The sequence below is a fragment of the Nelusetta ayraudi genome, unplaced genomic scaffold (genome assembly GCF_046127955.1).
Source record: "Nelusetta ayraudi isolate G7.1 ecotype Tasmania unplaced genomic scaffold, CSIRO-AGI_Nayr_v1 ptg000034l, whole genome shotgun sequence".
Lineage (NCBI taxonomy): Eukaryota > Metazoa > Chordata > Actinopteri > Tetraodontiformes > Monacanthidae > Nelusetta > Nelusetta ayraudi.
In genome coordinates, this window is record NW_027466084.1 from 4,847,434 (window position 1) to 4,873,804 (window position 26,371).

The window sequence follows — 26,371 nt, forward strand, 5'->3', positions numbered from 1 at the left end:
GCTCTGTAAAAAACCTCTATGACCATGACTTCCACAGCAGGAAGTGACATCAGAGCGCACTGTGTCTCATTTAGTGGCCGACTGCCTCCACAATCAGGTTACCGTGCTTATACAAGTGACCATGTACATCTGAGCTCCCCCCACCAGCCCTCAGAACAGTCGCAGCATGAAGCTCCTTTTAAGCAAACTGCCTCTTTCCTATTTATATCGTATTCATTCATTTATTTGCTTTGTGTTTAACATCTGTTCAGGAGACAATTGCTGTTAAACCACAGAAGTGAGCGACCAGTCTCCAACACACACGTCAGAAGAAAAACTAAATAGAACAAAAAAGTTTTGTAATTTTAGCAGTTCTGTCCTCAGTGACTCCATAAGCTCAATGTTGGTCAATTTGTGATTGAAATTAATTAAAGTTGACTGTGCTCACTAGTAAAAAAATTACTTTGTTGCCCTTAAGCTGAGAAGGAGTTCATTGTGTGATGAGCAGCAGGTCCAGCTTCACGACACCAGCGGGAGTTTCATTAAGAACCCGGAAAAATCCCTCTACAAAGACATCAGGCCAACTCAGCAGGACCAACACGGGGAGAGGTATGAGGTTGAAGAGTGTTGAGTTCAGTGCTTGGAGTGGAGCGCTCCTTCTCTTCTCCCATGTGAGTCCACACTCACTTTGTTTTCATTGTGCAATTTTCCTCCTAAAAAATCATACTTGTTTCTCATGATGATGACAGATTTTTGTCCCTCACATCAGGAAGTGAAAAGGCCGGCGAGGATTTTTCAACACAGTCAACAAACTCACAGTGTTCTTTTGTATTTTTTACAATAAACGCCTGTTTGACTTGGAGACTGGCTGACTCATCTTCATTATAACTTATTGACTTCTTTTGACATTGAGCGGGGGCGCGTCTTGGACTGATAGTAGAAGAATTTTCGAACTCATACTTAGTGAGATAAGCTTCAAAGTCGAAATTTTTACATTCTCACACACTTTACGTCCTTCTCCACTGGCCAAAAAAACGTAGTTTAGTCCCACTATTAATCGGCATTTGGTGGCAGTGGAACAAGCTCACCGAGTCGCGCCGGGTTCTGATTGACCTGTAGCGCCTGCCTGAGGGCAACAGTTCAAAGAGGTGGTGTGCGGGGTGGGATACATCCTGTGTAATCCTGCTGAGGCATCGGGAGATGTAGATGTCCTTCGGGGAGGGGAGGGGACAGCCAATGATTCTCTGGGCCGTCTTCACCACCCCCTGTAGCTTCCTCCGCTCTGCCTCAGTGCAGAGAGTGAACCACACTGAGATACCGTAAGTGAGTATGCTCTCTATGGAGGAGCGGTAGAAGTTCACCAGCAGCTTCTGACTGATATTGTTGTTCCTGAGGAGCCTCAGGAAGTGCAGATGCTGCTGGGCCTTCTTCACTATAGCTGTTGTGTTTTGGGACCATGACAGGTTGGCTGATATGGGAAGGTGAGGGTGAAGTGGACCCTCTCTACACAGGCTCCATTGATGTGGAGGGGAGGCAGGTCTGCTCTGTTCTTCCTGAAGTCCAAGATGATCTCCTTGGTCTTCATGGTATTCCGCAACAGGTTGTTAAACGAACACCACGTCGCAGCCCCCCCCTCCACTGTCGTGTCGTCCGCAAACTTCACAATGGTGTTATTGAAATGAGGCTGCAGTCCGATGTGTAGTGTGTAGAGGAGAGGGCTCAGCAGGCACCCTTGTGGGGAGCCCGTGCTCAGTTTGTGGGTAGAGGACAGGTGGGGACCGAGCTTCACTGCCTGGGGTCGGTTTGTGAGGCAGTCTCAGCTCAGCAGAAGCGCTTGTCGACCGTCGCAGAGCTGTTCGCGTCTGGTGTGAACCGGTTCGAGCCTCGCTCGCGAATTTCGTCGGCGCTTCCGCTTCCATTGAAATGAATGGATGAATGGCACAGCGGGAGCTGAGCAGGAGGTGAGACGGCAGGTGGCCGTAACAGTGTTGTACAGATGTGTTTTATAAATTTGAAAAAATGCTTTGTGTTGTTGTATAGTGGAGTGGAGAAAAAGGAGAGGTGAGAGAAAGAATAGTGAGGTGGAGAGAAAGGAATGTTTTTGAGTTATTCGCGAATGAATATTTTTTTTTTTAAATGTTCTTCCCTTTATCTTTTGTGTCTTACAAATTAGTTTGAGAACTTGTAATGCTTGTTGATATTTTTTTCAAAAGACTACCTTTCAGTTTTGTAAATACTGATTGCAGTGAATGATGAAGGTGAGGTGAAGGATATTTTATTTTACTTTTCATTTAGATTTTTCAGTTTTCCCCCTGAGGGATTGCCACCTTATTGTGGTCAGGGGGTTTCCATGCCACAGTGACCCTAAGCTCTCGACCAGCAGGAGCTTTAGTCTTGAGGTGGGACACCCAAGTTGGACAGGTCTTAGGGTAGAGGCCTGACAGAGTGCAATCCACTTCTCCAGGTTGAGAGCTGGACACACAGCTAACAACCCACGTCGTGAAGAAAACACGAACAGTGTGTAAGAAAAGAAAAAGCCCCCTTAACATTTGTAACTGCTCCCTCATATGTGCATTCCTAGAACCGGCCCCAGTCGACACTAGTAGCCCTTGCAGCATTAATCTAGAGTGCATTTTCATAAAATGAGGAAACCTGTTGCTTAAATGGTCTTTAGACTCTTTATTATGAATACGAAAACAGAACTGTTGTAATTAAGGTGTAAATGTTTTTCATTTCTATACTTTTCCAAACCTACCTGGAAACAATTCACATGGAATTCCATTTCAATCATGCTAAAAATGAACCTAAACAAATACTGAAAAAATATACCAGCCGAGGCATACAAACATAGTATAGTAGAGTACAAAACTTTTCAACATTTTTCTTTTTCAAGGCAGTTTGTTAAAAAAATGTGGCTCGGAAGAGTTGTGACATATGAAAAGGGAGCTCAGACTGCAGTTGTATGTGTTGTGTGGTGTTGGCAAAACAAAAATCAAACTGAGCGATAACCTGGCCTCCTCTGTGGTCGCAGTGTGCGCCCGACCAAAAGGCTAGTGAGAGGAAAGTGAAGCTGCTCCTCTCTCCTCCTTTTGTAGTCTCCTCCACCTGCCTGAGCACAGAGTGCACTCAGGTGCTCGACAGGGCGGGGGGTCCTTTGGAGGACCCGGTCGACGGAGAACAAACCCAAACCCGCCTCCCCGGCAACCACGTGGGACGGTCTAGCCTTTGGGGTGTTTTCTGGTTGCTTCACCACCGTTCCCTGCTGCTGGCCAATCCCAGAAGTGACGTTTTTATAGCATCAAGCTAACCCTTACTCAGCATTAACAGTCCCATATTTTAACTGAATTTGGGTGTTTTGTTTTAACATATATGCCGTTAGATGTTCAAATAAGTAAAAACCCTACGGTAAAAAGTTAATATTTTATGTGAAATTTTGAATACTTAAATTTATATTTCATGTCTTTGCCAGTAGATGCAGCCATTTCAGCTGACTACCTAGGATGCTTTGCAGCAGCACGCAAAGCATCCTGGGATACGGGAGGCTACGAAGGATAGTGGCGGTGCATCCCCAAAATCAGCTAAAAGTACGGGGCATTTGAAGGGGGGGATTTTTTTTGTGCAGTCTTACGGCGTAACTGGCCTTCAAATGAAGGCTTCAAAGGATTCAGACCCTGAATCGAGACACAGCCCATTGCTGCCTTCCTCGTCCCAGTGTACCAGGATGCTGTAGTGATGACTGATTGCAGCGCTCTCAAGTGTCGCGCATTGAGCGTGACAGTCATTCTTTTGAGTCTTTTGTCACGCACTCCCGCCACACATTGTATTTTTCACGCTGATAAAAAAAAATACATATATATATCGAGAGCGTACCGCTCTCGCTACGGAACCGGCAGGCATCGAGCACGTCTCCCATTAGAGCGCCTGTGTCAGTACCGTCAGTCAAAAAAGGAAAGTTATGGCCAATCAGAAACAGAAGCGCTACTATATCTGGGTAAATCTTAACAACCAATGAAAAAAGCACTTCTGCTACAACCGGCGGCATTCCCTGGAAGTTTTATTTTCTTTGGAAATTACGACTGGATCATGAGCTACGAGCGTCACAGAAACCACCGGAGTATGCGAACAGAGTAAGTCATAAATACTCACACACATCAGCGAACCATCTCAGGTTGTTTGAATGACGGTAGTCAATAAATAGAAATGGTTTTCCCGTGACAGACAACGGGTTTGTTATGTTAACGGCTGACCAACGGTAACTAGCTGCTAGTTAAATGGATACTTTGTTCTGCTGCTTAGTGCCGAGCGAGTATACCTGCTGCTGAAATAGTGTTTACGTTTAGTAAACAAAATTACAAAATTAACAACTGGGGGCCCAGTTGGTTGCCTTTTCTCTGATTGTGCAAAGCGCTTTGAGACGTCTTTGGATGTGATTTAGTGCTTTACAAATAAAAGTTGATTGATTGAACATAGTCCTGGCCAACAACACAAGTCATAGGCACTCACTCACTCACTCATATTCAATGAACAGAAATTCAATCAAGATTTTCTAATTGGTTTAATTGTCGGTGCCTAGTGTCATACTTCTGTAAGCCTGAGCAGTTATTATAGCAGCAACCACACTGATGATAATATGAAAGGGGGGGGGGGGATCACTCTGGTCTGCATTCAAAACTTGAGAGCCCTCCTGATAGTGATGTAGCTTGCAGTTGCCAGATTGGGTGGTTGTCTGCTAAATATCAAAGACTGTTCACGGCGTGTTTTAGCTTGGGTTTCACCTGGCAGGCTCTGGACATCTGGCACAGTCTTGAACACCGGAGTTTGAACACCGGAGTTTGAACACCGCTCACAAACGCCAGAATGAGCGCATTCGACAACAACGCCTTCAAACGCAATTAATGAACGGTCCACGTTCGCCCAATATATGAACCATCGTTCATTGAATGTGTTCAGGCACAACACTGTCCATCGCCCATTTAACCCTGTCAAACTGTCTCTCCGAAATTAAAATCTGGATGCAAGCAAACTTTGTTAAACTCAACTGCGATAAATCAGACATGCTCTGAATTGGTCCAACTTCCCTCACCCCAACAGCCAAAGATTTGCACCTCAAATTGGTTTTTCTGTACGTTTTGACAATATCAGTGATCTTAGTTTCCTAATATTTAGTGTGAATGCAAGCTCGTTGAATTTAAATGCTCTGAAGCATTGCTCAACTGGCCCGTATTGAGGTGATGTAATATGTCAGAGGGATTCTGTAGGAATTCTCAAGCGTTGCTGTGTTGCGGATGTTGGGATAACATGAGGTACTGTATATTAATTTAGGTAGGGCTAAGTATGACTAAAGGACGTGAAAGGTATGAAAGGTGTTAAATGCATGGCCTGCCACTGCAATAACCACATCTCCGAGTCATGGAGGCAGTATTTAGGGGCTGAAGACTGCACATAGAAAGTGCATGTGCCTCTTCGGTGAAACAAGCATTATAATTGCAAAGGGGCTGCTAAGCCTTGCTTTAAGGCACCCACGTGGTGAAGCAGAGCGGCTAATTAGGTAAGACATGCTGCAACGTGGGTTGGCGATGAAAGACAAAGGCAACCCTTCCATTGGGAGAAATTCTTAAACTAAAAATATGCAATAATTCAGGACATGTGAAAGTGTTGAATTAGAGGAAAGTAGGCTGCACCATGAAACCTAGTGAATAGTTGTATCTGAATATGGCCCAGCAAAGTGAAAAAAAAAAAATATATATATATATAAAGGAGGATTCCTGTATTAAGCAGATGGTTGCAAAGCCACCTATTATGTTTATCCAAACATGCCTTTGTTTCGCCCCAAGGCCTTTTTCAGGACACCGTGTTTTAGAGGCAATGCCCTCTATTCCACAAAACAACACGCCAGTCAACTCTTGTGGTGATTTCACCAAGAGCAGGGCCTCTCTGGATAATCATGTGGAGGCTCAAAATAGCCAGACTCCACTGCTAATGCCATTGTGGTAATGTGTTTTGTTTACCTTGTGTGTGCATGTAAAAATAATTATATGATAATTAATTATATATTTTTTCACTAATGTGTCTTGTTTTTCATCCTTATGAGCCACATGAGAAGATCTGAAGACCTTGTACTGAATGGCAAAGAAAAGCAGTTTATCCCAATTTATTAAACTATATAACTAAGGTCTGTGTGTACCTGTATCCTTTGTCTCTTGCAAGAGAAGTGAATCAGTCAGAAAAAATGTGTTCAAAATAAATGTTGCACAGCCTACAAATTACGTTCGTAGAGTAATTCCCAGGACCTCAGTATAGTATAGTATGTAGTGCAAGTTGCTTCTCACGTTTTTGTTTTTTTTTTTCTCACTTTCGGCAAATTATCAAATTTAGCCATTAACACATGGCTTGGTGTTTTTGACAAATACTCATTGTTATTGGCATACAATGAAACAGAGACCTAGGTTATTTATAGCTTCAGTTCTGCGTATAAATATCTAGCTTTAAAAAATGAAACGATGCGTTGTGCTTTGTGGTTCGACTTCAAATCATGAAATTCATTAATTCATTCATCTTCCATACCCGCTTCTTCCCGAGCTCAGGGTCATAGGGGTCTGCTGGAGCCTATCCCAGCTGTCATAGAGCGAAGGCAGGGTGACACCCTGGGATGTGTCTCAATTCAGGGTCTGCATCCTTCGAAGCATGCATTTGAAAGGAAGTTGCGTCATAGCACTGCGCGAAGGCTTGTCCCAATTCCCGAAAATCCGAAGGACGCTCCAAATGCGTACTCAGAATACGCCCTACTTTTAGCCGATTCGAAGGATACACCACTACTATCCTTCGCGTCCTTCTGTATCCCAGGATGCTTTGCGTGCTGCTGCACGCGAAGTCAGCTGAAATTGCGGCGTCTACTGGCAAAGTACAATATATAAATTTAATTATTCAGATTTCACATAAAATATTACGTTTTTAACGTAGAGTTTTTATTTATCTGAACATCCAAAGACATGGTTGGATAGCAAACCAATGGTTAGCTTGATGCTATGTAAACATTACTTCCGGGGTTGGCCAGCAGGAGCTGGCCAACCCTGCAAGGATGCAGACACTGAATTGACACACAGCCCTGAACAAGTGGCCAGTTCATTGCAGGGCCACATAGAGACAAACAGCCATTCACACTCACATGCACACATACAGACAATTCAGAGTGTTCAATTGACACTCTGAGTGTTCAATTGACCTCACATGCATGTTTTTGGAGTGTGGGAGGAAGCCGGAGAACCCGGAGAGAACCCACGCAGACACAGGGAGAACATGCAAACTCCACACAGAAAGGTCCCAGGCCCGGAATCGAACCCACGACCTTCTTGCTGTGAGTTGGCAGCGCTAACCACTGCGCCACCGTGTCGCCTGATTATGAAATTCCTGCTGTAAATCCAGTCTGCCACAAGATGGCAGTGTTCCGATCACAAGGAAGCCCCCATTGGATGGAATTTCTGAAAATCACAGGTTCTTCCCTTCTCCCGTGCGGTCGTATGCCCATCTGGAACAATCCTGATTTACTACAAAATAAAAAAGCACTTAACTTCACACATTGGGCAGATAAAGGTATAACTCACGTAAAACACATAAGAGAGAATAATAATTTTAGACCATTTCAAGAGCTTGTGACACAGTTTGGAATTAACAGTAGTTGTTACTTAGAATACATGCAAATTAAGTCCATAATTAAGAATAAACTCAAACTTGAACACACAAGTTTGAGAGACATGGAGGTCTCTCCGGCTGTACAGTCGGTCCTTAATTTCTCACCTCCTAAACTACTTTCCAAGATATATAAAATCCTTACAAACACAGATCGCACTATTTCTATCCCCATTGCTAAGTGGGAAAGAGACCTGTCTCTCCAGCCCCACTCTAATTTCTGGAGAACAATCTGCCTGAACACCTTTTCACTGATAAAACAACCTAATCTACAATTAATACATTTTAAAGTACTCCACAGGATCCACTACACTGGACAGCGGATGTTTCAGATGGGCATGACCGCCACTCAAACCTGCTCACACTGCACAGTTAATGTTCCAGATAATTACTTACACGCTGTATGGCATTGCCCACCAGTAAATAAATTCTGGCACATAGTATGCAATGATCTATCAGCACAGGTCGGTTACACCATCACAGCCACTCCTTCTTTTTGTCTCTTAGGAGACCTTAGTGATATCACCTCAGATAAGGCAGAATCTCGCATGCTGATCACCTCCTTATCTATCGCTAAGAAAACAATCCTCATAAACTGGAAAACAAAGCAACACCTGCACATTGCACAATATAGCAACTTACTGTTAGACCACACCTCCTTGGTAGGAATGTCTGCTTCATCCTATAACTAAGCAATAAACAATCAATAGCTGAGGCTGCTGGTTGATGTGGGCGGCCGTGGTCGTGCTGCCGCGGGCTGGGTGCGGTCTGGGGGGGGGGTGCTGGGCGTGGGGTGCTCGGCTGCCTTGCGGGTTGGTGGGGGGTCGGGGGTTGGGCGCCCCGGCGGGGGATGTCTTCCACGCGGGGGGCTGGGCCTGGTGGTTGGGGGGGGGTGCCACGGGGTGGGGGGCGGCGGCTGGGGTGGGTGGGCGGCGGTCCCTGGCTCTGGGCCGGGGGCCCTCCTGTTGGTGGGGGGACTGGTCCGTCCCTGTGTCTGGGAACTGGCGCTGGATCGTACACGGTGGGGTCACATGCCTGGGGTGGGGCTGCGCGGCCGGCGGCTACCGCTCCTGTGTGCCCGGGTGGCGCCTTCTGCCCCACCTTCGCCCTCCGTCTCCCTGGTCGCTGCCGCTGCCCCGGGGCCCTCGGGCGGTGGGGGGTGGCCCCCCTTTGGCTCCTGGATCCCTGTGGTGTCCCCGGCCCCGATGTCGCTGAGGGGGCGTCCTAACCGGGAGTCCCCCCTGGTCACATAATGGGTGTATTTATTTTTTTATTTTATTTTATTTTATTTTATTTTATTTTTATTTTTATTTTTATTTATTTATTTATTTATTTATTTATATATTTATTTTTCCTTCTGTTTTGGGGATTTGTGTCTTGGGTGGTCGCTGCCCGGCCTTCTGGCCGGGCACCGCGGGGGACTCGATATGGGCAGCGACCGGGTCCCTGGTGGGCCTCCCCCCGGTGCGGTCTCCTCGCCCTTGCATGGGGCACCGACTGCACCCTCGTTGGCAAGGACCTGGCCCCCACGCAGCCAACGACCCACTGACATTATCACTAGGGCTTTGGATGAGGGTCGGCCACCGCTCCATCCGAGACCCTCTCCAATTTTAATAACATTATAGACACTTAGGGCCTGGGGGGGGGGGTTCGTGCACTGCGGCCGCCGCCCTGCTCAGCAGCAGTGTGGTTGCCCCAGGGCCTTACCACCCCTCCATTTTAAACGCACTATAGTCCAACACACCAGCAAGTGCACATATACACACACTGACACTCCTACACACAGTGGGGTCGGCCTGCTAGTGGGGGCCGGACCCGACATCTTTCCCACCCTGGATGGGCCCTGTGCAGTCCGGTGCCCCCGAGGTGCGAGACCGGCTGGGCTTATGGGGACCTTGCCACTTGTGGCGGGGTCCCCCTTCCCCCAATCCCGGGACTGGGCCGCTGCCCGGGTGGTCCCCCTTGCGCCGCTCGGGGGCGGGTGGGCGGCGACGACCTGAGACACGGGGGTCTGACAATGGTGGGCGGGGGCCCACGGATTGAATATTTAATTTTATCTTTCTTTTTTTTTTTTTTAATTATTTATCTTCTTCTTTTACAGGACACAGGGGGAACCAGGGGGGACTCTCGCTCGGGGGCCCGCTTTGCCGGCGTTGGGGGCGGGGGTACGGCTGTGGCCCCGGGGGCCGGGGGGGGGCTGTCCCCTGGTGCCGGGGGGTCCCGGGGCGGTGGGGGTGGCTGGGGGGTGTGGGGGGTGGAGGGGGCCGGTTGATGTGCCATACTGGGTCCGTAGGGGGGGGGCCTCTGGGTGCCCGGGCCCACCCTGGGTACCGATCCTCCCGGTGGGTGAAGGGGCTGGGTCCTGTCATGGGGATGAGTCTGGTCTCGCTTGCCCTGGGGGGCCCCCGTCCGGGGGCCGGGCTCTGCTGCCTGTCTGCCCTGGGTGGTGTCCCTTCTCCTTGGGGTATCTGCCTCCCTGTCATCCTGCCCTGGCTCCTCGTGGGGCGGGTGCCCTCCGGCCCGGGGGCCTGCTGCTCCGGGCCTCTTCCTGGCCGGCTTTGCGGTGGGTATGTCGTGTCCGGGGCCCCCCCCCCGGCTCGTCGCTGGCGTGGGGCGGTTGCGGCCTCGGAGACCGCACTAATTGGCAGCCTACTTCCAGTGACGTACTTAAACACACCCACCCCTACATTCAGGTACACACACCACCACATCCATACACACACCACCACATCCATACACACACACACACACACACACACACACACGTATACACAGATGCAAACATGCACATACACACAAGTATACACACATGCAAATATACACATACACCCGCACACACGCACACACACACACAAATATTCACAAGCGCGGGTACACTGTTGTACACTATTGCATAGCTTATTGTCTTATTGATCCATGAGTAGATTATTATCATCGTTATTATTACTATCAACATTATTATTATTATTATTATTATTATTATTACTATTATTATTATTATTATTACTATTAACGTTGCTATTATTATCATCGCTATTATTATTAACATCACTGAATGAACTCGCATGTATGTTTGTATGGGTATATATGTACTATCTGACAATTAGCTATGCATATTTACGATCTGTTTTGTTCTCTCTTAACACAATTGTATATTGTTGCCAGTTGCCTCCTCTACTCCTCTCTCTCTATCCCCTCATCATCTCATCATCCCCCCTCCCCCTCCCCCCACACACACTCATTTCCCCTCTACTCACCTCCCTATCTATCCCCCTCAGTCCGGTCATGGCCAGAATGTCACCAAGAACATTATAATAAAACCACTGAAGAGGTAGCTCCTGAAACCACCCACGTGGCTCACACTCTCAAGATCTACCTCTGAGAATAAAATCTGTCAGCCATCATAGACATTCAGAGACACTTCTGCTTGTCATTATGGCCGGACCGGACAAGGGAAAAAAAAAAAAAAAAAAGACAGAAATATGAATCGTCCTTACATTACAGCTACATTTCGCCATACACAATTTCTTTAACCATTTGTTTGGATTTTTTTTTTTCAGAGAGGAAATAGTTTATTTCTCTTTCCTCCCTGAAACGCCACGTCTCATCCAACAGTGCCATATTGAAAGTGCAATGCTGCTGAGTGTCACTCTCTGTCAGAATATAAATGAACAGTAGTTTGATTGTGGTGGATAATATATGAAGAGGTATATCTCTTGCATAATACATATTGTGAGCTTTGATCATGTTCATTTTGTTTTACGTTGTTTCCAAAAGCTATTTTTTGCCTGTGGTGTTGTTCCAAAATAAAAACGGGCTTTTGTGTTCAGTATAATACTAAAAAAAAAAAAAAAAAACAAGGAAGCCCCCAAAGCTTCAAATTATTTTCAGTACCCAAAGGATGAAAGCCTCCAGCTTCATTTGCACCTCTGTAGTGCAGAGAGTTGATTATAAAATGTAATTGTTCGTTTTCAGCTTGATGGAGTTTTCAAGGATGGCATTGCCCCATCTGACATCATTGCGTACTGGAAGGGTGTCCCTGTTGCCCAGAACAAGGCTTGTGACAGAGGGTAACAGACCAGACAGACAGTCCATGTGACAACATTTAATAAACTGTCATTAGTAGTATTACTACTACGACTACTACTACGACTAAGAATAAGAATAAGAATAAGAATAAAAATACATTAGACTTATATAGCAGTTCTTCGGACACTCAAAGAGGCTTTACATTTGTTGCTTCTGCAAACAGCACAAAAGAGCTGTGTTTTTGTGTGATATGATTGTGCAACAATTGGTTAACCCTAAACCAGTAGTAGTAGTGGTACTAGCAGTAGGAGTAGTAGCAGTAGTAGTAGCAGTAGTAGCAGTAGTAGTAGTAGTAGGTTTAGACCGCAGTCTTTCACCTAAATTCTCTCTACCACCAAAACTAACTATTTTCTTGTAGATTTCTAAAATCAGATACAGGTGATCATCATGTTGCAGTCATGTGCATTGCTTTGCACTGCCATCCACTGAAATAGACTTCTTGTCAGTGCCCCCTCCATCCGCACCCACCCTGGATTCCCCTCATTGATATCTTTTTATGAAGTTCTTGGTACTTGGTTAGAGCCCTACCTCGGTGATTTCTGCGCATCAGGGTCCCATCTGGTGTGTTAACAGTGACATGCGTTTCTTCTCCCCCTCTATGCCCAAGGGACTTCTCGCGAGTCCGCACGACTATGAAGAAACTCCAGCCAGGCATGGAGGTGGTAGACAAGTGCAGTTTAGGCCACCAAACCAGTCAGAATTGGTTTTATTTTTCTTATGAAAAAGGTGAGCAAATGAATATGCATTTTGAGGAGAAGCAGCAGAGGTGAGTATTGGGGTTGCATCCGTAAAGGAAAGAAATCCTAACAAACATGAATTGCCTTGTGCTGTGTGTATCTGTAATTGTGGGTGTGTTTTGGGGTTGTGTAGAAACGACTATTTCGATCCTGGAATCCAGCGTTTACAGGGTACTGACAAGTAATTCTTATTAGCCACAATGTACAAGTTTGTATTGTCTAGGCATCTGCAAAAGCACTGTAAATGTATTGTATGCATTGTAAATGTATGTCAGTTATTGTCAGAATTAGAATCAAAAATCTTATCTTTCTCAAGTTACTGTTCAAAAGAGCTTGTTTTGAGAGTTGAGTACATGTTTAAATGAATTAATAGAGACACAGCATTTTTTTATTTATTTTTTTTTAATCAAAATAGCTGTTTTCGCTTTACAGTCATAAGCAGCGGTAGATGATTCTGTACTGTCGGTCCGTTGGGTGCTTGCATTGATGCACGCATGTAGTGTACATGTGTGAATCATGCATGAATGAGTAAATGTGCTAATGCATGTGCTACGCATAACTACGCCCCACTGATTTTTTGTGTTTTCTGCGCATGCCTCTATACACTGAGCTTATGTTGCACAGCAGCGTCTGGCCCAGAAAGAAGCTAAATATTCTTATACATTTAATATAATTATCCTGTATCAAGCAAACAAATATATAAATACTTTTCAAGATTTCTTCACGCCCCCCAAATTCTTGGCTCTGAAAAACTAAAATTAGACTTTTAACCTAGACAGAATATCAATGAATCCATATTCTTCAAAAACAAGCCAAGAAACCCTAACCCACTTATTTATGATTAAGTTACTTAAAATCAGAATTTAAGTCTCTTGTCTGAATTGAATTTAAGAAAAGACACCTTCATCTGGGATTGATAATGAGCATACAATTAATTAAAATATATTATTTTCTTAATATGATTTCTTAAAACTGCATAACAAATACAAAAATGATTATGTCTTAAAATCAAGACACCAAAACTTTCTCATTTAACATTTTATTATTAACTCTGCAAAGCTCCACAAGAATTACCATGGGGTACAGTGGAATAGTGGAGCGCGGGGGTGGCGAATTGATAGGGAAAAGGAAAAAAAAAAACGTGGAGGCCCACGGGACAGAAATTCAATGTGCCATAAAACAGAGCAGCCCCATAACAGGCAGAACCCACATCTCATCTCATCGCATCTCATCACATCTCATCTTTGACAATCCCCTTTGTTTCTCTCTTGGATCCTCTCAAGGTGTCTTTATTTTTTAGGGGGAAGCTGTATAAAGCACTGGAGAGAAAATTGGTCACATGGATACAGTATGTAGGTGGCCTTGGCCTCTTTCAGGTCATTTATAAAATATAGATTGGCAGCTTTGGAAAAAAAGACTAGTGGCTACTTATCTCCCAGAGGTAATGCCATATTGATGAAGAGAGGGTAAAGCAAAAGCCGACAACGACCGAGCTAAAAGAGGTTAAGCTCTTGATTAATTCATCAACTTCTTAGTATATTTGAGCCGTACATCTGAAGACATGATGACCAGGCTTTTTTAACAGAAAAGAAAAAATACTTCCAATCCTTCAAACCTCCAAACTGCAACACTTTCATATCACTGTAACACCAAATCAATCAAAATGCTTTGTACACAAATGATCAAAACCGCAATAAACACAAAGCACAAGAAACAGACCGGTGTAACTGTGCAAAATAATGTTTCAAACGTGACCATTGGTACTATTGCTACTTTTAATATTTATTTCCAAAGGAAACTGTAAATTTGGCATTAGGTAACTTAGAAGGGCAACCGCCTTAAAAAAAATAAATAAATAATACATTCAATTAAAGCAGCTAAATCCAACATGTTCTTTTGATTAGTTGTAAACAGCACTAACAGTAAATAATAGGGAAAAAAAATCAGAGCACATTTTTCTTCCAGAGATGATTTTTAAGTCCATCTGACAAGGACCCTTAAATAGCACAGCAGTTGTGGAACTGGACTATGAAGTCACCCTGTGTGTTATCAAGGAGAAACTGAAGATAGCAGAACATACTGTATAAACTTCGACATCAAGGAAGCCCAGAGCACAGTACTATAAACTAGGGAGTGACAAAAAAAAGCAAGTATTTAAGTGTATATATAACATATACAAAGTATATAATCATTGTATATCACTTAATTCATATACATTTCATTTTAAGCTGTTATATTCTGTATACCTGTGGCAATATATAGTATTATTTTTTATACCTGCCTGCACTTTATAATAACAGTTACTTATTAATTTGCACTATGTATATGTTTTCATGTAAATGTGTGTGTGTGTGTGTGTGTGTGTGTGTGTGTGTGTATACATATATGTTATATAATGTGTATATACTGTACGTAGATGCTAATTGCATTTTGTTGCCCTGCACTTGTGACGTGCCATGATAATAAAGTTGAATCTTAATACATTTACTTAACACATCGTACTCAAATCAGTAAATCAGTGAGTAATACGACAAACGAGCCCGAAAGGAAAAAAAAAAAACAACCTTCCGATTGCCAGCGTTTAAGAAAAAAATAAAATAAAATAATCCGTTATGGTAAATCCATCAGAGGCGAGTGTGAAGCTGGACAGAGAGAGTCAATGGAGCGTCCCAGTCATGACTGACTGAGGCTACAGTGTCTGTCAACTAGGAGAGCCCCCCCTCCCCCCACCAGGCAAGACAACCTCCTCATCTTTTCTCATTAGTGCCGTTGGCAGTGAGCGTGTGTTCCTCCATGCTGTCTCCAAAAACTGCAGCAAATTCAGACAGAGTGGATTCCCAGTAGCTCTGCGGCACAGTGATACATCTGCAATGATACATTTAAATTATAATTCCTTATCACACGTTGGCAACGTTGGTCCATTTTATCCAGTGTGCCAAATACCAGTAAATATTCTGGTTTGGTGGGGTGAGGGGAGCCCAGGGGAGGTCCAAATTCTCCTGATCAATACTTAATATCAATCTAAATGTCATTAACGTGCAGGAGGACTATAATAACCTTCCAATAGTTAATGAATACAGGCCATGACTATGGGGGGCTGATTGAGATATAATTCACATTTACCTCTCACACATACAACTGAAATGCTCTCACAAACAATAGTGAAATGGAGAACCTCACACAAACATGGTACGAGTGTCTTACAAACACTAGCGAAATGCTCACACAAACACTGGTGAAATGTTCACATGCGCCAAACTTGGCAGAATTATGTTGTTAGGTGAGCGGGATGGAAACAACAAAGCTGGCTGTCTGTCCACTGAGTTGACGCACAAAGCTGCCGTCTGTGGTGGTTGTCTTGAGGGCCCGTTTACAAAGAGACAGATTTTTTTTTTTTTGAAAACGCACATTTTCAAAAACACTCTTGAACTGTCGGTGTGGATAAACGACAGAGTTGCTCTTCTGCGTTGAGTCACTTTAGAACGCAAAGCCTTAAAAGGAACATGTTTAAGTGTCACTAGGAGTCGTGCCGAGTAAAAGTTTGCTAACATTTTTGTCATTTTGGATTCCTGCCTCAATATCCTCGTCCGCCGACCTAAAGAAAATCAATAAAAAGTGAAACAGGAGGCTTGCAAATCGTTTTTGTTGTGTTTATTTTCACTATGTACACAAACCACGATGGACCCACGCACTGCAGGCTGATCATTAGTAGCAGTAACAAGTCCGTTGCCCGACGTGGTCATTGCTGTAAGTGGTCGTCTGCTCTGGTTGCAGCTAAGGCGGGGCGAGGGGTTTAGAGCTGTGACATCACCGTTTCCAAAAAAGATTGGTTTCGGCGTTTACACAAATCCTGGCAAGGTAGCATTTTCAAACTTGGGGAGGCATTTTCGAAAAAGTGCGGTTTCGGTCTGAGCGGTTTCAGCGAAAACGGCGGCTTTGACGGAAGAAGAACGGCATAAATATTTGTGTGTTCTAAGAGAAATCCGCGTTAGAAAGAGTTTGAATAGTTTCCGCCGACAATAATATGCTACTTGGCAATGCCGCTGCTTCGTGGAGTGTGTTGGTAGACAGCTTCCCTTCTATTCTTCATTGGCGCGCTTTCCTTCACTTCCAGTTGAGGTGAAATGCCTTCCGTTTCAACTGAAATGCGTTCACACACACACTGGTACTTTGCGCTCATAAACACTAGCACTTAACTCTCTCTCACACACTAGTACTTACTGGGATATAAGTACAAGTGATAGAGGTTACGCATTTCATTAGTGCGTGTGTGTGTGTGTGTGAACATTTCACTCGTTTGTGAACACATTCCACTCGTATTTTTGAGAGCATTTCATTATTGTTTGTGATATATATATGTGAGACATATATACACGTGTGTGATTAAAAAAAAATTTGATACCCCCTTAAATTCTGCTTTGAGGCTTTCAGGGGGTCTCATGGGTAATGGGGGGTGGGGAGGGATCTGACCCCAACGGACCTTCCATTTATTTCGCACACTGGTTTTATCTTTCGCTATCAAAACTCTCATTCACCTCAACACCGACATGCAGCGATGCACCGATACGCACACACACGCACGCATGCACACACACAGAAATCATTCGTCTTACAGGCTTCAGTGCATCATTTCAGTCATGTTACAGTTCGGTAGTAATGTCCATTACTTTCAATTCTCTTCATTGGGAGGCGAGACGGCAGCGATGGGAGGGAGAGATGAAAAAGGGGAAAACAAGCGTTGAATACAAATGAGCTGACACACATAAAGCAAAGCCCTTACTCCCACCCTCCTTCCTCCTCGCCCTCCCTCCCTCCCTCCCTCCGTTCTCTCTCTCTCTCTCTCTCTCCCCGATCAGTGTCTCTCACACACACTTTTACTCCCCTTCACACATGTGTTCACCCTCTGTGACTCTCCTCCGTGTCTCTTCACTCCAGTGCGGAGGAGGAGGAGCGACATCATCTTCTAGTCATCACTGCCAGTTGGAATGATGGACTGATTGAAGGGAAAGAAGAGGCTGCATCTGTGGATGCGTGCGATTATGTAGAGGATCTGGAAATACAGTCTACTGCTGCTGCTGCTGCTTCCTGCACATTTCACCCGTGGAGCTGCAGGGACCACAGGGAAGAAGAAGACGACCGGGGGACGGAGAGCCGAGTGGAAGATTTTTTTTGTCCCTATTTAACCATCACCTCCTCTGGCATGGCAACTGAGCCGTAGTGTTCCTGAGCCACGGTGACCAACAGCTTTGGTTACAAAGGTGTGTGAGAGGTAAGGAGGAAGAGTGAGGAGGGGGTGAAAGGATTCAGGAGAGGTTGGGAGGTGGTGTTGGTGGGTGCAGTGGGTGTCTTCAGCAAGACATCAGCAGTCGTTTCGTGGATGTCATCAAGCACTTTCTTCAATTCTGAAAATCTTTCTCCTTTGTGTGTGTGCACGTGCGTGCGTGTGCTGTGTATGCGTGTATGTGTGTGTGTCATGAAGAGAGGAGTTTCTCCCTTTGGCATTCTTTAATTTGTGGTGGTTCCTCGCGTGCAAAATACCCACCAATGTTTGGGGTCGTGGGGCATATTTTGAAAAATTGAATATTAGACAGATTGATCTTAAAGACATTTTAGTGACCACTAGTGACAAGAACATATATATATTTTGACCCGGAGCGGGGTCGGAATCAGGCGTTCCGAGCCAACCTGGCTCGGATCTTGGGTCCATTCGCAAGAAGTGAGTTCGGGTCCGGGTCGGAATCGGACATTCCTATACCAAACACGTCTCTGATCTTGCTCCTTTCACAAGAACTGAGTCCGGTTCCGGGTCAGAAATGATAGAATTTTTCTCGGTACTCAGAGCTCTGACAGTGAATAGCTGGGTCCCATACTACCTGAGAGGACCCGGCGATTGGCGGTCACAGCTATCAATCACCCCAGCCCTCCCATTTCCCTTCCTCCGCTCAATGCGGGGCTGCAAGCTGCCTGCGGGCTTGCATCACGTGACTTTAGTAAAGGAAGTGAACGCACTAACCGTAGCCTACATTCAACTAACATTAAGGAATGCCTGAACCGTTCAAAGACTTGAAAAGAAAACTGCATGATAGAGAGTATCATGTTTCCTTCGCCACTGCCTGTAAGTAAATTATCTCTTTGAAGTTGCGTAATACATGCACTTGTCCCGTTTTTGTAGCATATCTAACGAGTAATGTCACGTAACGCAGTCATCCTTGGAACGTTGTGTAAGCGTCCTCCTGTAGCGGCAGTGCCAGGTACCGACGTTGTTTTTGAGAATAGTAAAAATAAACAAAAAACAAAACATTCTGTGCGTTCCATTTTACAATGCTAATTTAATTTATTTGAGAATTTTTCAGGAGACGGGGCTGGTATGTCATGGTTGTATTCAGGGCCGGCTTAGACATCTCTTGGTACTGGTCAGGGCCGGAACTCATACCAATCAACATTTATTTGTTCAGCGCTAAATCACATCCAAAAGTGTATCAAAGCGCTTTGTAGAATCAGAGAAAAAGAAACAACTGGGCCCCCGGAGCAAGCAAAGCGCGACAGCGGCCAGTGGGGGTGAGACCCCGCTGGTTTTAGTCAGTGGAGAAAGGACTAAATGCCGATCAATTGCACGTCACCCCGCGTTCATAAAACACACTGTCAACACCCTCATTTTAGTGGAGAAGAGGCTCGGGTGAGTAACCCACTCCGGAGGATCGAGGCAAGAAAAGCTGCAGGTCCAGACAGCATCAGCTCCAGACTCCTCAAGTCTTGTGCAGATCAGCTGTGTGGGATTGTTGAGCACTTGTTCAACCTGAGCCTGAAGCTGAGGAGACTGCCACAGCTGTGGAAAACATCCTGCATGCCACACACTGGATAGTGAACTATCTCACCAACCGGCCGGAGGACCCGGGACTGTGTGTCTGACACGGCTGTCTGCAGCACGGGGGCCCTTGGCTCCGTTCCTCTTCACCCTCTACACTGCAGACATCTCCTACAACACACCCACCTGTCACCTGCAGAAGTTCCCTGATGACTCACAGATGGGAATGACAAAAAGGACTGATGTGGACTTTGTGGACTGGTGCCACAACACAACTGCACTTTACAATAAAGGCCAGAGCAGACTGTGTCTGCTCAGGAGATTAAGGTCTTTAGGAGTGCGGGGGGCACTCCTGTATCATCAGCCATCTTTTATGGGGTGGTCTGCTGGGGCAGCAGCATCTCGACAGCTGATAGGAATAGACTTGAGAGACTGATCAGGAAGGCAAGCTCTGTCCTGGGACATCCTCTGGACTCTGTGGAGGTAGTAGGTGAGAGGAGGATGATGGCTAAACTGTCATCCTCGATTGACAATGACTCTCACCCCATGCAGGGCACTAACTCCACTGCAGAGCTCCTTTCTTCCTGCAGCTGTCAGAATCTACAACGAGCAGCACTCCCAGTAGACGACACACTCTGCACACACACTTTTAATGTTCATATTTAAAATTTCAATTTTCAATTGCTTATATATTTTTAGTTTTTTTTCCTTCTCAGATCTAATTTTAGAGAGTGTACGGGTTACCAAAAGTCCTGAATTCTCAGAGCAAAGTGCTCTCAAAGGATGATAAGGCTCAATAAGTTCTTCAATGTAGGAAGGAGCCTGAGAGTGAAGAGCTATAAGTTATTAGCATGATCTTAAAATCAATTCTAGATCTAACTGGAAGCCAATGTAAGGATGCTAAGGATGGAGTTATGTGCTGCCTCCTCCTAGTTCAAGTTAGTAGACGTGCAGCAGCATTTTGCATCAATTGTAAGGTCCTATGACAAGAGCGGAATCAATTACCAGAAGCAGGTACTTACTCTTGATTGTGATCTTGTTTAAGCCACCAAAATCAATGCAGGGACAGAGCGTGGAATCCTTTTCAACAAAAAAGAACCCAGCACCAAGGGGAGAGGTGGAAGGTCAAATTATCCCAGCAGCTAGAGAGTCTGCAATGTAACTCTCCATTTCCTCTATCTCCGGGTGAGACATGTTCTACAGTCTACTAGAGGGAAGGGTTGCACCAGGCAGAAGTTCAATATCACAATCATATGGCCGATGAGGAGGGAGAGACAGGGCTCAATCTTTGCTAACCTCATGGTAATCATAGTAAACCAACGGAACTGAGGTCAAGTAAGGGGGGAGGAGCGAGGGGGGGCACCTGATCTCTGGAAGAAGAGGCTACTGAAACAGTAGGGCAGACCTCAGGCACACAGAATGGCAATAAGGGTTCCAACCCAGGATCTTCCCTGCTGACAAATCAATGTGGGGATTGTGCAGCTTCAGTCAGGGGTGTCCAAACACCACCGTTGTTTGAGAAGATGAAAGCAGATGAAAGGAGAGTTCCTCAGTATGGTTACCTGAAACCGCTAAAGTCACTGTGGAGGACTTGTGAGTTACCTTGTGAACTCCTCTCCATTGAGAGCTAGGTCCAGAATGGGGCTCTCCAGCTCTTTGCTGGCACAGCCCAGTTGTTGAGCCAACTCCGTGTCCAAAAGGTTGTCCTTGGCTCCAGAATCAATCAGGGCTTGTCGTGACAGAAAACACCTACACACAGACGAAAATGTATTAATTTATATTACTCCCTATCTATATTGCACATTCTGTTTTTATAATTAGTCATTTGTTTTTGTTTTCTTTTACACTTGGCTGCACCGGGACCAGAGAGTGTCTAATCTCGTTCCACCTCATGTTCTTTTTAGTGTTGAAATGACAATAAAGCTTCTATCTATCTATCTATCTATCTATCTATCGAAAAAGCTAATTTGCAGAAGAGAAAATAAGTCAGGTTGGCAAGGAGGAGCTTAGATCGTTGGTACCCCCACCTTTACTAATGAGCCTTGTCTTTTTGGACAAAGTGGGCAGGTTGAAATGAAATGACCAGGCTTACCGGAGTGCAGGAACTCCGTAGCACAGATCTGACAGAGGCGTTCCTTTTGGGTCTGGTGTGTATAGCCAAACTGCATGGGCTCCTTCGCCGGATGCACTGGGGGAGAGCAAATGCTACCTGACTGAACAGCTGCACCGGCCCAAGCAGAGCTCCTTGGTGTGTTAGGGACTGGCGAACCGAGTCTGTGGGATCCATCCTGTGGCCAGTTTGTACCGTTAAGGTCAAATGACACTGGACCCACAATGCAGACTTAACATATGAAGGTTTATTAACACAGGTAAAAGGTTCAACTTAGGGAGTCAATCCAAAAACGCAGAGCAGGAAAACCAGCAGATGAGCAGGCTGTGGCAAGGATGCAGTCGAATGGGAGGTAACTCTGGAAGTAACTGAGGAACTGACAGTGGCTAGCTGATCAGACCAGGTTTAAATACAGGTGTAGATGGGCAGAAGGCAATCAGGAGAACCAGTGGCAGGTGAGTCAAGGGAGCAGGTGTAGCTGATCACGTTGATGATCCCTCCCAGGCAAGCTGCCAGACAGGGGAGACAGAAAATAACAGGAAGGGAGACGGGAAAACAACTCTAGAACTCAACGATATGTACTCACACGAATGGACATGTTTTTGTTTTTTCAGACAGGCTTTAGAATAATAGTGGGCAACAAGTACGTGGAGTTTTAATCCCACATTGGGGAAATGTTCAAAATTACAGCAACAATGTAGTGCAAAAGAAGGACAATTAGCTAGCATTTCTATTTTTGTGGAACACATTTGAGCGGCGATTTTCCTCCACCTGCTCTCTGCAATCAATACAGATTACTATATTATCTGCATCGTACACAGAGATTACTGTGTCAATGCATTCCTTGAGAAGTATTTTAATATCTGAAATTGCAATCAGCGGTTGCTGATTGCTCTAGTAATGTTGGCACTAACTGGAGCAAAAATGACAGGGACCTCAGGCCTTTCTGCCAGCTGCCTGTAGAATCCCTGGGAAGAATGAGGTTCAACTCATTGAATACCATCATCACTCTGGTGCGCCTCTTGTAGCATCCTGACATATTCCTGACAACACTTCCATCTATGCCTGGTGGAGACCAAATGAAATTCTCAATCTTCAACTCGCACCGCGTAACTCCACCACATTTTTGGCATGACCCCATGTGCAAAAATTATCAGAAAACCCATTTCCTTTGCAACATGAATAATGACACTTTCAGTGGTCGGTGATGCTTTTTCAGTTTCTGCAATGGCTTTCAACCTTCTGAAACAGATATCCAACCAACAGCATAACTGTCACTGTCCATATCTACAGCCCAGATACCATAAAAAAGTTATTGATACCCACTGCTTTTATAAACCAACCCCCTCTTTACTACTAAAAATATGTTCACTAAAACCCAAGAAACAATCTTCTCTATAAACTATTCTGACATGATGACACAATTTTATTACCATTGGACAAATGCACTTTCTCTGAACTCTGTCTTCCTGCTGTCTTTCATTCATTTTTTTTTTTTTTCATATCACCAGTCGTACACACGTTTACTTATTGCTAATTATTTATTTAGTTAGTTAGTTATTTTTGTGGAAGTACCACATGCACATTTTTCAACCACACCAATCTTAAACCCAGTTTGGGGTTGGTGCATTACATTGTTCAACAGACGGCTAAAAGCTTTGCTTCATGTCTTATTTATCTTTAAGGCTTTCTCTTTCTTGCAGCATTGGATGAAGAAAGCTCGCTCGCACATAGCAAACCACTCAGCAGTTGCATAGATGAAAAACTTTCTTCTATCCATTCATTAATAATACACAATGATGGCACGTATTTTCTGATTCATGGAAAAACTGTATTGGTAGATCTCTAATCTGTGTTCCTGATTCATCAGGTAAGTCAGTAAAATATAAGTAATATCTAAATAATGATAAAATGTATAACACAAATTATTATCACACCTATCAACACTAAATGACAGAACTTTGATTATATGCCAAATCATTCATTTCATGAACACTCGCAAAATGCTTACACAAAGTGAACTGTGCATAACACATGAAGCAACAACACACAAATCAACACCAGAACTCCAATAAAAAGGTTCATTTCTTACACGTGGCTTGTGGGACCAAAAACACGAACTCCATCAATTCTGCCTCAGACCACAAAGCTGTGACTTTTAATACTCCTCTCCCTTGTCCCTCCTCTAAGCATCCTGTCCCTTTCCGATCTCGTTTTTTGTTTTTGTTTTTTGAACTCAGCACTTTTTGAAAGGCCTTTTTAGCTCTTACCCTCCAGAACAATATTGTTCTATGGACGACATGACCGACGACTTTAACAGGAAATGTTTGTCCATCTTGAACTCCATTGCTCCTTTCAAAATTAGAATCCCTAAACAAAATCCCCAACCGTGACTTAATGAATATACCAGATCCATTAAGAGACAGTGCAGAATAGCACGACGTAAATGGAAGGCAAATAAATCTACCACTACTCTTATTTGTTTAAAACAACTCATGACTTTTTTATCAGATGGCTGTTAAGATGTTTCCTATTTCTCCAACATCATCTCCAAAAACAGGAAAACCCCCAGGACCCTGTTTAAAGTGATTCATTCTGTTATCCCCTTGGTTCAACCTCTTTTAAAGAAACCAGGTCTTGATCCTCTTCTTCTTGCAAATTATAGACCCATCTCAAAACTATCCTTTTTATCAAAGATTCTAGAAAAAATTATCTCCACTCAACTCCTTGCACATTTAGGTTCCAATCTGGCTTCAGAGCCCACAGTAGTACTGAGACTGGCTTAGTTAGTCACAAATGATCTGCTTCTAACACTGGATGCTGTTGACTCTTCAATCCCGGTCCTCCTAAGCCGTTTTCCCACTGGCCAAAAAACGTAATGTAGTCCCGCTACGAATCTGCATTTGCGCGGCAATGGGAAAGGCTCACCGAGCCGAAACGTGTCAAACAACCCGACAAAGGTTGAAATTGGCTCCGATCGGCTCGGCTCCGATTGGCTTGAGGTGGAAAAGGGAGACCCGCGACGACGTCACATCTTTTACCTGCAGCATGGGATGACATTGAGCGTTACGCGCCTAAGTCATAATGTCGTGCCAGTCGCAGCGTATATCATGTAGCGAAGCAATGGCGTTCGATTACGTTCCATCAGCGCTCGAAAGTTGTTCATTGTCCTCTGGCTACGCTGCTTCGCTCCGAGGTGCGCGCCGCTTCAAGTCTGGCGTGAACAACACCGTTGCTCTGCGGCTATTTGCGGAACGGTTCTACTGTCAAATGTTCCCAACAACAAAGAACACTGGCCACCGCCGGACTCGCTTCCATGTTGCTCTCCATTGTTTGCTTCCCTGAATCCTGTCGCACTTCGTCTACGCAATCTCAGCACAATGATGTCAGCAGACACAAAGCGGTGATAGTGGAGGTTGTGCAGCTTGCTGGCGGGGGTGAGACCTCGCTGGTTTTGGTCAGTGGGAAAGGAACTAAATGTCGATTGCGTTAAAGAAAAAAACACAGTGTGTGAACCCCCTAATTTTAGTGGGAAAGGGGCTCTAGATTGAAGTGCAGCCTTTGACACGGTGGACCACACCTTGCTACTTAGCCAGCTAGAGTCCTGGGTAGGTCTTGGTGGCTCTGCCCTTAATCTGCTCCGCTCTTACCTGTCAAAGTGAACCCTGTGTGTTGCTATTGGGAATGCGTCATCATCATCATCTGCTCATCTTTCCTGTGGTGTCCTTCAAGGGCCCCATTACTTTTCTCCACATACAGGTATTACCCGAAAAATAAGAATATCAAGTAAAAGTTGTTTTATTTTGGCAATTTAACATAAAAAATGAAACCAACAAATTTTATTGAGCCATTAGACGCAAATTGACATCTCAAGCAGTTCCTTGTTGTAACTTTGCTGATTAAGATTTTCAGCTTATTAAAACCACAAACCCACAAACTCATTTTCTGAGTTTTTGAATTTGAGTTTTTTTTTTAAGCTGCAAGACCTGATAGGCAAAATCCAAAGAAATAAAAACTTGAAATATATTGATTTGCATCTTATTAGTTTATATAATATGTCACATTCACCTTTTAAGTTGAATTGCAGAAATACAAATACCTTTTCAGGATATTCTAATTTTCTGGGTAGTACCTGTAATGCTCCCTCTTGGTCAAGTCATCCACAATCAGAACATCCAATTTCACTGTTATGCCAACGGCACCCAGCTTTATGTCCCACTAACATCCTTGAACGCCTCTTTGTTACCTTCCCTCTCGGCCTGTTTAACAGCTTTTTTTTCATTGAAGAAAAATTGCTGAAATTAGAAATTTCTTGTCTTTCAAAGATGCAGAAAAAAAATCATCTATGCATTTGTTACCTCTAGAGTAGATTACTGTAATTCTATATCATCAGGGTGCCCAGTGCTCTTCTCTTAGGACCTTACAATTAACTCAAAATGCTGCTGCAGGACTTCTGGTAACCCGTAAAGTCTCTAAAATAAGATCAGGAGGTAGACGTTTTAGCTTTTTGGCTCCTCTACTTTGGAACCATCTCCCAGCCTCAGTTTAGGGGGTGGGCACGATCAGTGTATTTAAGAGTAGACTTAAGACTTTCCACTTCCATAAAGCTTACAGTTAGAATCAACCCACTGTTAGACCACTGAGGAGTCTTGGTGCCATCACTTCATCTTTGCCGCCCGGATCAGGACCTAGGACTTGATTTTGCGGCGGATCATGCTCCATAATGGACTCCTGCCCTCCCAAACACAGACAAACACATTCTACATGAACAGTGGCTATACCACCCCACCACTTAACATTGAAGACTATTTACATTTTTAAATAATTTGATGTGAACGACACATTTATATACATCTACATGTTTATATGTATATACCTCATATACTTATGTGTCTTTCTGTGTTTCTATATTGGAATTATTTATTTATGTGTGTATATATATATATATATATATATATATATATA

The 26,371-nt window shown here is 44.4% G+C and overlaps 1 protein-coding gene across 3 annotated transcripts in view; it reads left to right on the plus strand.

The window, feature by feature from the left end:
* Positions 1 to 17,401: 17,401 nt before the first annotated feature.
* Positions 17,402 to 26,371, plus strand: part of plppr2a (phospholipid phosphatase related 2a) — a 37,416-nt gene continuing 28,446 nt past the window's right edge. For all 3 annotated transcript variants that reach the window (XM_076032638.1, XM_076032637.1, XM_076032640.1), the window contains exon 1: positions 17,402 to 17,760. The gene's annotated coding sequence lies outside the window, so the exon portion shown is untranslated. The remainder of the gene's footprint in view (positions 17,761 to 26,371) is intronic.